Source organism: Macadamia integrifolia, unplaced genomic scaffold (assembly GCF_013358625.1).
Source record: "Macadamia integrifolia cultivar HAES 741 unplaced genomic scaffold, SCU_Mint_v3 scaffold1439, whole genome shotgun sequence".
Taxonomy (NCBI): Eukaryota; Viridiplantae; Streptophyta; class Magnoliopsida; order Proteales; family Proteaceae; genus Macadamia; species Macadamia integrifolia.
In genome coordinates, this window is record NW_024868204.1 from 122295 (window position 1) to 133629 (window position 11335).

Below are 11335 nucleotides of genomic sequence, written 5' to 3' on the forward strand. Positions count from 1 at the left end.
TGCTCTATTTCCTTTAAGTACTTGCAAGATAGTTGTTTGGTAATGCCACCCTTACTTGATGGACATTCTACTTCCTTTACGCCTGAGTGGGAGATACCTTTCCACCTGAGGGCAAGTTACCTTTGTGCTTTAGTTTTGTCTCCCTATCCGCCTCTCTTGCACCTTGACAACCATGAGCAGTGACACACCCCTGGAAATTTCGCCAAACTCTGCTATGCACCCCTCCATCATCGGATCCACCTCTTGACGAGGAAGATGATTTCATCACCTTGGATGATAATCTTAGAGATTAACTAGAAGACAATACACACCTAACCTTGGTTGGAAAAATCCTTGATGGCAAGTTGTTCCGACCACATGCGGTCAATGAAGCTCTTGTAGCGGCATGGCATCGTGTTCATGTTGTACATATTATTCAACTGAAATCACATCGATTAGGGGCTTCCCCAGGTCCCAGATAATTTTCGGGTTAAAATAAAAAAAATACACTGATTCATTTTCCACTTAAATCATCCTTTGGATGTTGAAAATGTTTTAGCCAACCATGACCTTTTTTTTTTTTGTTAATCAAGGTGTCCGGGCCAGCTTAAGTGCACTTCAACTAATCCTCGGGAAGACTAGCACAACAACCCACCGCCACTGTCTCCACTTAAATCGCAGATGTACAGATGGAAAATCGAACCTGAGACCGTGCGCCTATCCATACAATCTCCAATTCACCCTAATCATCAAAGACCTCTTGAGCCAAAACCTTAGCCAAAAACTTACACTGAAGGTTGGAACTCCACTCATGATCATGCTCATATAAGGTTTTAAGGACAGAAATGATCGTATCTTCTTTTGTGGTCGAGTCAATGGATGTTCACAAAGCTCTTAAGCAGAAGTGAAGATCAAGTAACGTCCCGAATGGTATGCAGGAGTTTCGAATCCTCCTGACATGGTTCCGAATCTAGGTTCTCTAGAAATTTCATGTTTCGATTCTCAATAAACCATTTAATCATGTGATAAGAATCTATATCCTTTTTAAGTTTTGGGATTCCAATGAATCTCTCTAAATAGAGATTCAAGACAATAGTCCCATAACTTTGGCTTTTTCCAATGTCATATAGCTCTAGATGCCAATAGTTCGATCACGTAAAGTGAAAGTATATAAAAGGTAATTCAAAATCTCCACAATTATATGGTAACTATTACCCGATGTTGAAAATTTGTAAAGGATGAATACTTAAAATCTCAATGAATCCATTAGACATAATATCAATGAATATGATTTTTTTTCTTTTGATAATGACGGGTATCCAGGCTTTCGGTCTGACTAATCCTGCGGGCCCATACTGACCCCACAACGGCATGGACCGGGTCATACCGGGGTTGAATAATAACCATTCAACTTTCACTGAAAATAGTGAAGAGCATTAAACGAATATGATTTAACACATAGATATATTAAATAAATCAATTCTCATCATAGCAATAAAGCCAATTGCATTGTGACATGGTTTATATTAGGTCTTACATTGAGACATCAAATGAACAAAGATTGAATTTAAATAAACTAGGCATGTCAAGCTAGATATTAAAATCCTGTGTTATGGCCAACAATGATCATCTACGGGACTTCTTGGGGAGGAGAGATGTCTGAAGTCAAGACTAGGCCAGTGAAAGATGCCATTGCTCCGACGGAGGGTCGGCCTCCTGATCAAGGCAAACAACCCCTTATTACTAATTTTCTCCACCCTAGGCCTGCCACAGGTTCAAATGGAAAGGGAGGCAGTCTACCTGAGACTGTCAGAGATGAAAATCTGGAACAACGTTCCGATGCACCAACTAATCAGAGACCTGCTGAGAAGAGGTCCTATTCTACACTGGTAGGGAGGGCGGTTCTGGATGTGGGGCTTTTTTCCAAGCCGATTCATGTCGGCTCCCTCATGAAGATTATCATTCCCCAAGATGCATATGAGGAGAGGCTTCTGAGATTCAGGTTTGCTCTGATAGGGTGAACTTCAGGTATATCTCCCTGGACAATATTAGAAAGGATGCTGTGAAATTGTGGAATCTCAAAGGCAATGTTAGAATGGCGCCTATGGGGAAGGGATACATCCTTTTCCAATTCGATCAAGAGGGGGATATGACGTCCATATGGAGGCGTAGTTTAACTAAGGTTGGAGGGCAGATTATTAGGTTCCAACCATAGAAGCTCGACTTTGATGTCCATGCAAATAATCCCTCTTCCAAACTCATGTGGATTAGGTTCTCGGACCTCCCGCTTGAGTATTGGCATGAAAAAATTCTTCTAACCATGGCTAAGGCGGCAGGAACACCGATAGCTCTGGACAAACGCACTAGATCAGCAGCGATGGGCACCTATGCGTGCGTCTAAGTTGAGGTGGAGCTAGGTGCGAAAAGATTGGAAGAAATTCAGGTGGAGAGGAAGCAACTTGGTTCGGGTGAAGCTTTCTGATTCAAACAAATGATAATCTATAAGGATGGTTTGAAGAGATGTGGGTACTACAAGAAAATTAGAGATACTGTCCATGAGTGCCAGGAGAAAAAATCTGCCAATGACAAGGAGGCTATGCTACAGCATGGGTCGATACCAGGGGTGGTTTTCTCTAAGGACGGTGGTGGTGGTGGTGGTGTTCGGTGGCCTAGTGGTGGAGCTTCGGTGAGTAATCTTTCCCCTTTGGGAGAGATTCTTCCCAATCGAGAATTAATTCTCCTACCTTATCTGAGAACCAAATCAGGGAAGAGATTGAGCGCCCTATGGATCAATCTCAAGATAATGGTCAGATTCATATTGACCTTCCTCATTTGAGTACACACCAATATGGAAGAAATATTCCTATTATCCCAAAAAATGAAGGAGATGTTTTGAACAAGGATCGATCAGATGAGGCTTTTTTGGAAGGGTCAGACAATGGGTTGGAATATGGACCTGAAAACGGGTCTGATGAGGGGTCGGGTCATGGTTCGGATGGAGGCCATGAATGCTCTTCCATGGAGAGAATCGACGACATCCTTGATGGGTTAGTGCCTCAGGGAATGGGAGAATATGTTCCTTTCTCACATAAGGGCAGCCTTGGTTCGGGAAGACACTCGCTCTATTCCTCTCTGCAATAGGATAAGGTCATCTCTAGTGTGAGTCCTTCTCAGGTTCCAGGTAGTACTGTGGTAGTCACTCACAGAGACGTTGATCAAATGTATAGGTTTCTTTACAAGAGAGAAGAGGATGTGAGAGTGAGTGCCAGACAACAGAAGGGGCAGTTAGTCAGTACGGAGCAGACTTTGCGAAAGTCTGACCATATTGCTGTAGCTAAAAAGCATTAATGATTACCCTCTATTGGAACATTAGAGGGATGAAGAAGCCTGCCGCCAGGTTGGCTTTGAGTAATATTTTAAAGGAGAAGAAGCCGGATTTCTTGTGCATTGTCGAGCCCATGATCGATGATTCTGCTTTCCCAAGTCTTTTCTTTAGTAAGAGAGGATTCAACAAGGCTTTTATTCACAATGTAAGAGGGGACAGAGTTCCTCATCTCTGGGTTGTGTGGCACAGGGGTCTGAATAAGCCTAGTGTGGTGGTTTCCTTTGACCAGCAAATTACCATGTCTATGCAATGGATGCAGAAGTGTGTTTTCATCTCTGTGGTTCATGCTAAGTTTACTCGTGCAACTATAAGAGACTTATGGTCCGAGCTGGTTGCTGGTTACCTTGGTCCAAACTCCCCTTGGATGGTTGTTGGAGATTTCAATGCTACTTTGTTTTCTCACGAGAATAGGGGGTCTGGTGTTTTCAACTTGGGGTCGGCTATGAACTTTAGTGCGATGGTTGACGCTTGTCTGTTGGTGCAAACCCCAGGGTAAAAAATTCACATGGCCCAACAATAGAAGGAGGGGTAATGTTGAGGCTGTGTTGGATCGTAGTTTCTTCAATGATGCTTGGCTTTCCATGTTTTAGAGCTGTCACCAGTCATATACAAGGGGTTACCTCTGATCATTCCCCCATTATGGTTGTTTCTACGGCGTCTGAGAGACCCTGGAACAGCCTCTTCCACTATCAAAGATTTTGGGCTGAGCATGATTCCTTTCTCTCCACTGTAGCTGAATCATGGGTTGGGGAATTTAGAGGAATTCCCATGGTGGTCTTTGCTCAGAAATTAAAAAGACTGAAAGGTGTGCTGCGTTCCTAGGCCAAGGTTAGTTTCCCTAATTTTAATTTGGAATTAGAGGAGGCCAAAAAGGGTATGAAGGATGTGCAGAGTGTGATTGAAGTAAGTGGAATGTTTGACTCTCTCTTCGCTCTTGAGGCTGATACTAAAACTAGATATCTCAAGGCGCTAGAAAATTATGAAAAATTATGAGCTGAGAAATCCCGTCTTAGATGGCGACTGCAGGGTGATAGATGCTCAAAAATTTTTCATGTGACTGCAAAAATAAGGCGTATGAAGAATTCTATCAGGTCTTTTAAAAAAGATGATGGAGTGGTGATTGATGAGAAGAATTAGATTGAAGAGTTCATGACTGGGTTCTATGAGAACTTCCACAAATTTGTTCCCCTTTAGAATCATATGAGGCTGTTGGATTGTATTCTCAATGACTTGGAGAATGGCGATAGGAGCACCTTGGATACTATTTCTTCGAACTCTGAAATTAAAGATGCAGTTTGGGACCTCGATCCATAGAGTGCCCCAGGGCCGGATAACTTCCTTGGAAGCTTCTACAAGGTGTGTTGGGATATTATTGATTAGGATGTTTGTAGAGCTGTTACATATTTTTTCAAAGTTGATTTTATGCCTTACGGGATCAACAATATTTTTTTAGTTTTGATCCCTAAAGTTGAAGGAGCAGTCAGCTTGGTTAAATTCCACCCCCTGTGTATAGGGAATTTTCTATGTAAAATTTTATCTAAAGTTTTATCTTTGAGACTGTCTAAGGTGCTCCCCAGCATTATTTTTGAAGAGCAAGGGGTTTTCCAGAGAGGAAAAATCATTCACTCCAATATCAGCCTGGCCTCTGAACTGGCTAATATGATGTTCTCTTCCACGAGAGGGGGAGGCTTTGGGCTGAAAATTGATATCCATAAGGCTTTTGACACTGTCTCTTGGAGTTTCCTATTTCATGTTATGCAAAGGTTTGGTTTCTCTAAGAGAGGGATTTTCAGGATCCATCAGCTCCTTAAATCTGCCAAGATCTCGGTTATCCTGAATGGTGGGTCGATGGGTTATTTTGGTGTCGAAATGGGCCTACGTCAAGGGGACCCCCTCTCCCCTATGCTCTTTATCATTGCTGAGGAAGTGCTCTGCAAAGATCTCTCTGATTTGGTTGCCAAGAAGAAGATGAAGGCTCTAAATGGGTTGTGAGGCGTCACCACCCCAACTCACAACTTATTCGTTGATGATATTTTTGTCTTCTCCAACACCTCCATCAAATATGTGAGGAACCTCAAGATCTTCCTTTCTAGATACAAGGAATTTTCTAGATAGAGAATAAACCTTGAGAAGAGCAAACTGTTTCTTGGCCCTTTGCTTGCCCGCAAGAAGCAAACAGTTATTGACGAGCTGGGAATTCCCATGTGTAACTTTCCAACTCGTTATCTGAGTGTGAAAATTTTTAAAGGCAGTGTGAAGAAAAAGGCCTTACTTCCAATTATGGATAAGGTTAAGATCCGTCTTAATGAATGGAAAGGGAATCTCCTGTCTATGGTAGGAAGAGTTGAACTTGTGTGCTCTGTCATCCTAGGCATGCCTAACCACAATTTTGCAGTTTATTAGTGGCCCTCTTCCTTGATTGTAACTATGGGGAGGTGGATGAGGAATTTCATCTGGACTGATGAGGCAAACACTTCTAAAAAAATTACAGTTAAATGGAAGGTGTGCTTTAGACCGAAGGAAGAAGGTGGGTTAGGGCTGAGAAGGTTGAGAGACTTGAATAAATCTCTGCTCAGTAGTTTAGCGTGGAGAATTAAGCATGAAGACTCTTTGGCATATAAATTTCTGAGAACTAGATTCTTAAAGGATGATGGTTCTTTCAGAGCTGGTTATAGGTCATCTTCGATATGGCTAGGAGCTAGAAAAATGTGAAGTTTTATCTAGTTAAATGAGAGATGGATGGTCGAAAATGGCAAGAAGATTAACTTCTAGTCTAATAAGTGGATTGATGGTTTTTTATTTCAAGTCCTTGCAGAGGTGGGGGAAAATGCCAATCGTCCTACAGTGGAGAAGCACGATAGGTTTATTATCAATGGCCACTGGAATTTGCCTCAAGTTCAGTCTTCTTTGATGAATGATATTTTTTCGTTGGCTGAAAACATTAACATTCCTTAATATGATTGTGAGGATATCTGTTATTGGAAATATTCTGCGGATGGTTCCTTTAATGTGAAGTCTATGTGGGAGGAAATTAGGATTTGGAATCCAAAAGTCCCATGAACTTCCATCATTTGGAGCAAAAAGCTTCAGCCCAGAATGTCAACATTTGGATGGCACCTAGTCTATGGGAAACTACCTTCAGATGATGTGGTGAGAAAAAGGGGGATTGCTCGTCTCTAAGTGTAGCTTGTGTGGTGTGGAAGAAGAATCTCTAGACTACATCTTTCTCCACTACTCCTCTGTGGAAATCTGGAATTTATTTTGTAACTATTTTAATATTGGGTGGATCAGCCCCGAGTCTGTGACTTCGCTTTTCCAATGGTGGAAAAGAATGCATAACAATACATGTTGCAAAGATGCATGGGAGATGGGGCTGGTTATTGTGGCAGCTAACATTTGGAGGGAGAGGAACATGAGATGGAATGAGGGCAGGTTGAGGCATCCCATATACGTCTGCCAATCAATCATTAATGAGATTAAAAATAACAAGCCTAGTTCGAAAGGTGTTAGATCAGTGGCAGTTATAATATGGTGTAGAAAGTTGGGTCTGAGCATACAGGTTGCGCCTTCTAATCAGATTCTTGAAGTTTTCTGGTACAAACCCCACACAAACTGGATCAAGATGAACTTTGATGGAAGTTCTTTGGAAAATCTTGACCGAACTAGGGCTGGCGGTATTTTCAGAGATTATATTGGTAGAGTGCTAGGATCCTATAAAAAATTTATGGGATCACGGGAATTTTTGAAGCTAAGATGGAGAGTCTAATGAAAGGTCTTATGTGCACTAAAGACATGGGCATCAACCTACTTTGAGTGGAGTCCGACTCTAGCGCTGTGGTCACTCTGATGCATTGAAAGAAGATTCCTTGGTTCGCTGCCTAAAGATGATTTTTTTTTAAAACCTTTCTTGGATAGCGTCACCTGGACAATATCCCATAACTTCAGAGAAGCCAATACAATTGCGGATTTTTTAGTAAGGAATGCAGTAAAAGGAGGAGTTTCAGAAAACAATATTTCTTTTCCAACTCATACTGTAGAGTGTAGACCTCCTTAGCAGAGATGCTAACAGTAGGCCAAATTATAAATTTTGTTAGTCCGCTCCTCCTTTCTCCCTACTAATGGCAATGCCGAAGGTGGGGAGTTTGGAGATCGCGATCCTCTCCTTGAATAGTTCTTTTTCTCATTTCTCAATAATATTATCTTTTAACCAAAAAAAGAAAAAACAATGATCCTCCACCAAAAAAGTTGAACATGACCATCACTCCATATTCATGCATAGATGGGTCGTTCAAAATGAGTTTTGAACATTCCTGAAACAAGAGTCTAGATTGATCCAATTCTTAAATATTTAATTTTTTTTTATAGAAAGAATCAAGTTATTTAACTAGTACATTTCCAAGTGAATATCCAATCTCATAGATTTCAAATATTCCTAATACATACATGGTCCAAAGTATGTAAACATGGGTAAAACTAATACAATATTAACTAGCTTGGGCAACCTATTAAGTTGTTCCAGTTAAGGTCCCCACTAAATCACCAAGCGAACAATATATAAGTTCAAATAGACATTAAGTTTATATACTAAAAGTACAATACGAAGCCCTTATACAATATTATCTGTTACATAAAAAGTCATTACTACTACTAATCATCAACCAAAACATGTTTCATTCAACATGATGATTGAGTATATGTCATACGCAAAACATAGTTCGAAAAATGGGTGTAGACACTTAATTTATTTTGTCACTTTGGGAGCCGCTCTGACGATGATTAATCTTTCTCAAGGTATAGAGACTTTGCATCTATGGATCTAGGAAGTTTCCCACACTACCAAAATATCCCTCGAGGAGAAAATCTGAAAAACAGTGGTAAACCACCCCAATAATTTTCTGACATGTCTGAATTACGGACTATTTTATCGTCCTCAATTTTGGTATGAATATGAGCTCATAAGCCCTTCATTGAAAGAATATTCTATTTTTAATGTGTGGGACCCACACTTGAAGCAATCCTTACTTATCAATATTGTTACCGATTTTCATACCAAAGTGAAGTATGCGAAATATATGAAAAATTAGCCTAAAATTTGGGTGTCCGAATGTTCCAAATGACTTTGGATGGGCTTGGCCCAACCCGTTCTAATTGAAACTAGTCTGGTTTAGAAGAGAACTAGCTAAAGTGGCAAAATGTTGATGCTCGATACTCTAGCATTATTTGACATTTAAAAAGGCCGGGGTCATCCACGATATACAGTTGATTTTAATATGGTGAGGGATCCTTGAGCAATGTCAAAAGGAACTTTTGAAATGCCAATATTGTTGGGCCACATATGTTGATACACCTGCCTCTAGAATGCCAAAAGCTATTCTTTGACAATCATTCATTGTTGAACGCCAACATATAGACATGCACCTCCATTTCATCCCAGCAACTGGAGAGGATCTGAGTCACCCTCGGGAAAAAAAAAATGAAAATGATAAATCCGGTGTTTCCCGATTTGAGTTTCAATTTCAATTTTAAATGCTGTAATCTAAACCGATGGTATCTTTTTCTTTAGAAAGCAGCCTATGAGACGGTGCTTCAATGGTCTTCTTATGATTGACTATCTTGTTACGCAACAAACTTTTCTCATTACAAGTCTCAATTTTCATCTATTTCTTCTTAGTTAACTTACTTATACAATATATATTGTTTTGCAGCTTTTCTCTTCGTCTTCCTCTTCTTAATCCTTACTTGGAAAAGGATTCTGATTTCAGTCATGGCATGAATTTTGCAGTAGCTGGCTCGACTGCCCTCAACTCTTCCTTCCTTGCAGAGAACAATATCAATTCTCCAGTTACCAATAGTTCTCTCTCTATCCAACTCGATTGGCTCAAGTCCCATCTCAATTCACTTGTTACACAGAGTACCATGAGGAACGGCTTAAAAGATCAATTTTCTTCGTGGGGGAGATAGGTGGTAATGATTTTAATTATGCCTTCTTCCAAGGCAAAACCATGGACGACCTGCAACAGAGTTTGGTGCCTCACCATTGCTACATATAATTAATCATATTATTATTGCATTAATAGTAATCTTGATCACCATATTCTTATACTAAATTAAATGTTAATTGGATATGTAGGAAGTTATAAAACTTGGTGCAACTCGAGTGGTAATTCCAGGGAATTTCCCAATTGGGTGTTTTCCAATTTATCTCACAACATTCCAAACCAATGATACCGCAGATTACGACGAATTCAAGTGTCTGAAAAGCTTAAACAACTTTGCAATGTTTCACAATGATCAGCTCCAACAAGCCTTGCAAATACCCAAATGTTGATGTAGTTTATTCTAATTATTATAATCCCTTTAAATGGGTCTTTGACAAAGCTCCTTTGCTTGGTAAGTACTTTTCTATCTTACAAACATGGTTTTCAGAAACATGGACAGCTATCTGGTACTAATGTTGTTTCTTTAATTTTCTCTCTATTATATCCAGGGTTTGACATGGACACTCTACAGAAAGCTTGTTGTGTAAGTGGAGGAGGGCAATATAATTTTGATCTAAGGAATGTATGTGGAGCTCCAGAGGCTACAGTGTGTCCCATTCTTGATACACACATCAGTTGGGATGGTATTCATTTGACAAAGAAGGCATACAGGAGCATGGCAAATTGGCTAATTCGAAATCTTACACCTAAATTCAATTTTTTATTTTAGGTTTTTTTTTTTTTTTTTATTAAATTGATTTGTGATTCAAGGTTTAAAAGATCTTATCTACTGATGTTAGATTTCATTGTAGATGTAAATGGATTCTTAACCTTTGTTTTTCCGATCTCTAACGGTTGAAGAACACATACTTGTACAGACAAAAAGTCCAGCTAAAATTTGATTCATTCTTTGCTATCATGCTACATGTGTATCTTATTTTTAATATTATGGACTAATGAGGAACCTAACCCATGGTTTAAAGTATCTCCGATATTGATACGATACCCTCCGATACGTATCTTAAATTTAGCCGGCCATTACGATACATGGAATTTTTAAAATTCTTTCGTATCGATATATATCCTACAATACATACCGATATGCATCAATAAGCCATCGATACACATCGATACGATACGATATGCCTCGATACGACTCTATGAAAAATACAAAATTGAGGTGAAATGTACGTTTTGGTATGTATCGGTACGTATCGGTATGTATCCATCGGTACGTATTGGTATATATCGACACGTATCGGTGAGTATCGGTATATATTGATCGGTACGTATCTGTGAGTATCGGTATATACTGATACAGTGCGCTACGGTCATATAGTGGCAAAAATGGGTAATTTAAAAAAAAAAAAAAAAAAAAAAAAAAAAAAAAAAGATTTTTTTAGGGGTTTTTGTTCCAAAGTTGCTATCAGTCATATTTCTCTCTAACTAAAGTGAAAATCAAGGTTGGGAACAAGGATTTTACATTTATGGGACAACTACAAACATTGAATTCTTAGTACGATACCCTCAATTTAGTGTTTATGCATAATACATGTTATCAATAGCTTTTTTTAACAAATTCTTTATGCAAAAGTGTTTAAAAAATATTTCCTATCCATTTATGTGTATATCTTTAGTGTATCTTCGATACGATACGATACCCTTCGATACATATCTTAATTTTGGCCGACCGATACTCATAGATTGATACCGATACTTTAATCCTTGCCCCAACCCACACTTTGGCTGGATTAAGAGAACCCCAAGCCCATGTATGACACCACAATCGCCTAGAGTCCTAGCCTAACAAAGTCCAAGAGGTAGAGAACAGTAGGACCTTGTGATATAAATGCTGCATTTCATTGGCATAGATGTGTTTGATTGGTTAGTGGTATTGTATTAAGTGTGGCCCGGTGTGCCCCCCCTGCTAGCCCCTTGTTGATACTTGCCTGGCCTCAACGTGAGGTCTAGCGTAAACCCCTTTTTTTTTTTC

The 11335-nt window shown here is 39.6% G+C and overlaps 1 pseudogene; it reads left to right on the top strand.

Annotated features, from left to right (window-relative positions):
* Positions 1-2470: 2470 nt before the first annotated feature.
* Positions 2471-10072, top strand: LOC122063734 (annotated as a pseudogene).
* The last annotated feature ends 1263 nt before the right edge of the window (positions 10073-11335 follow it).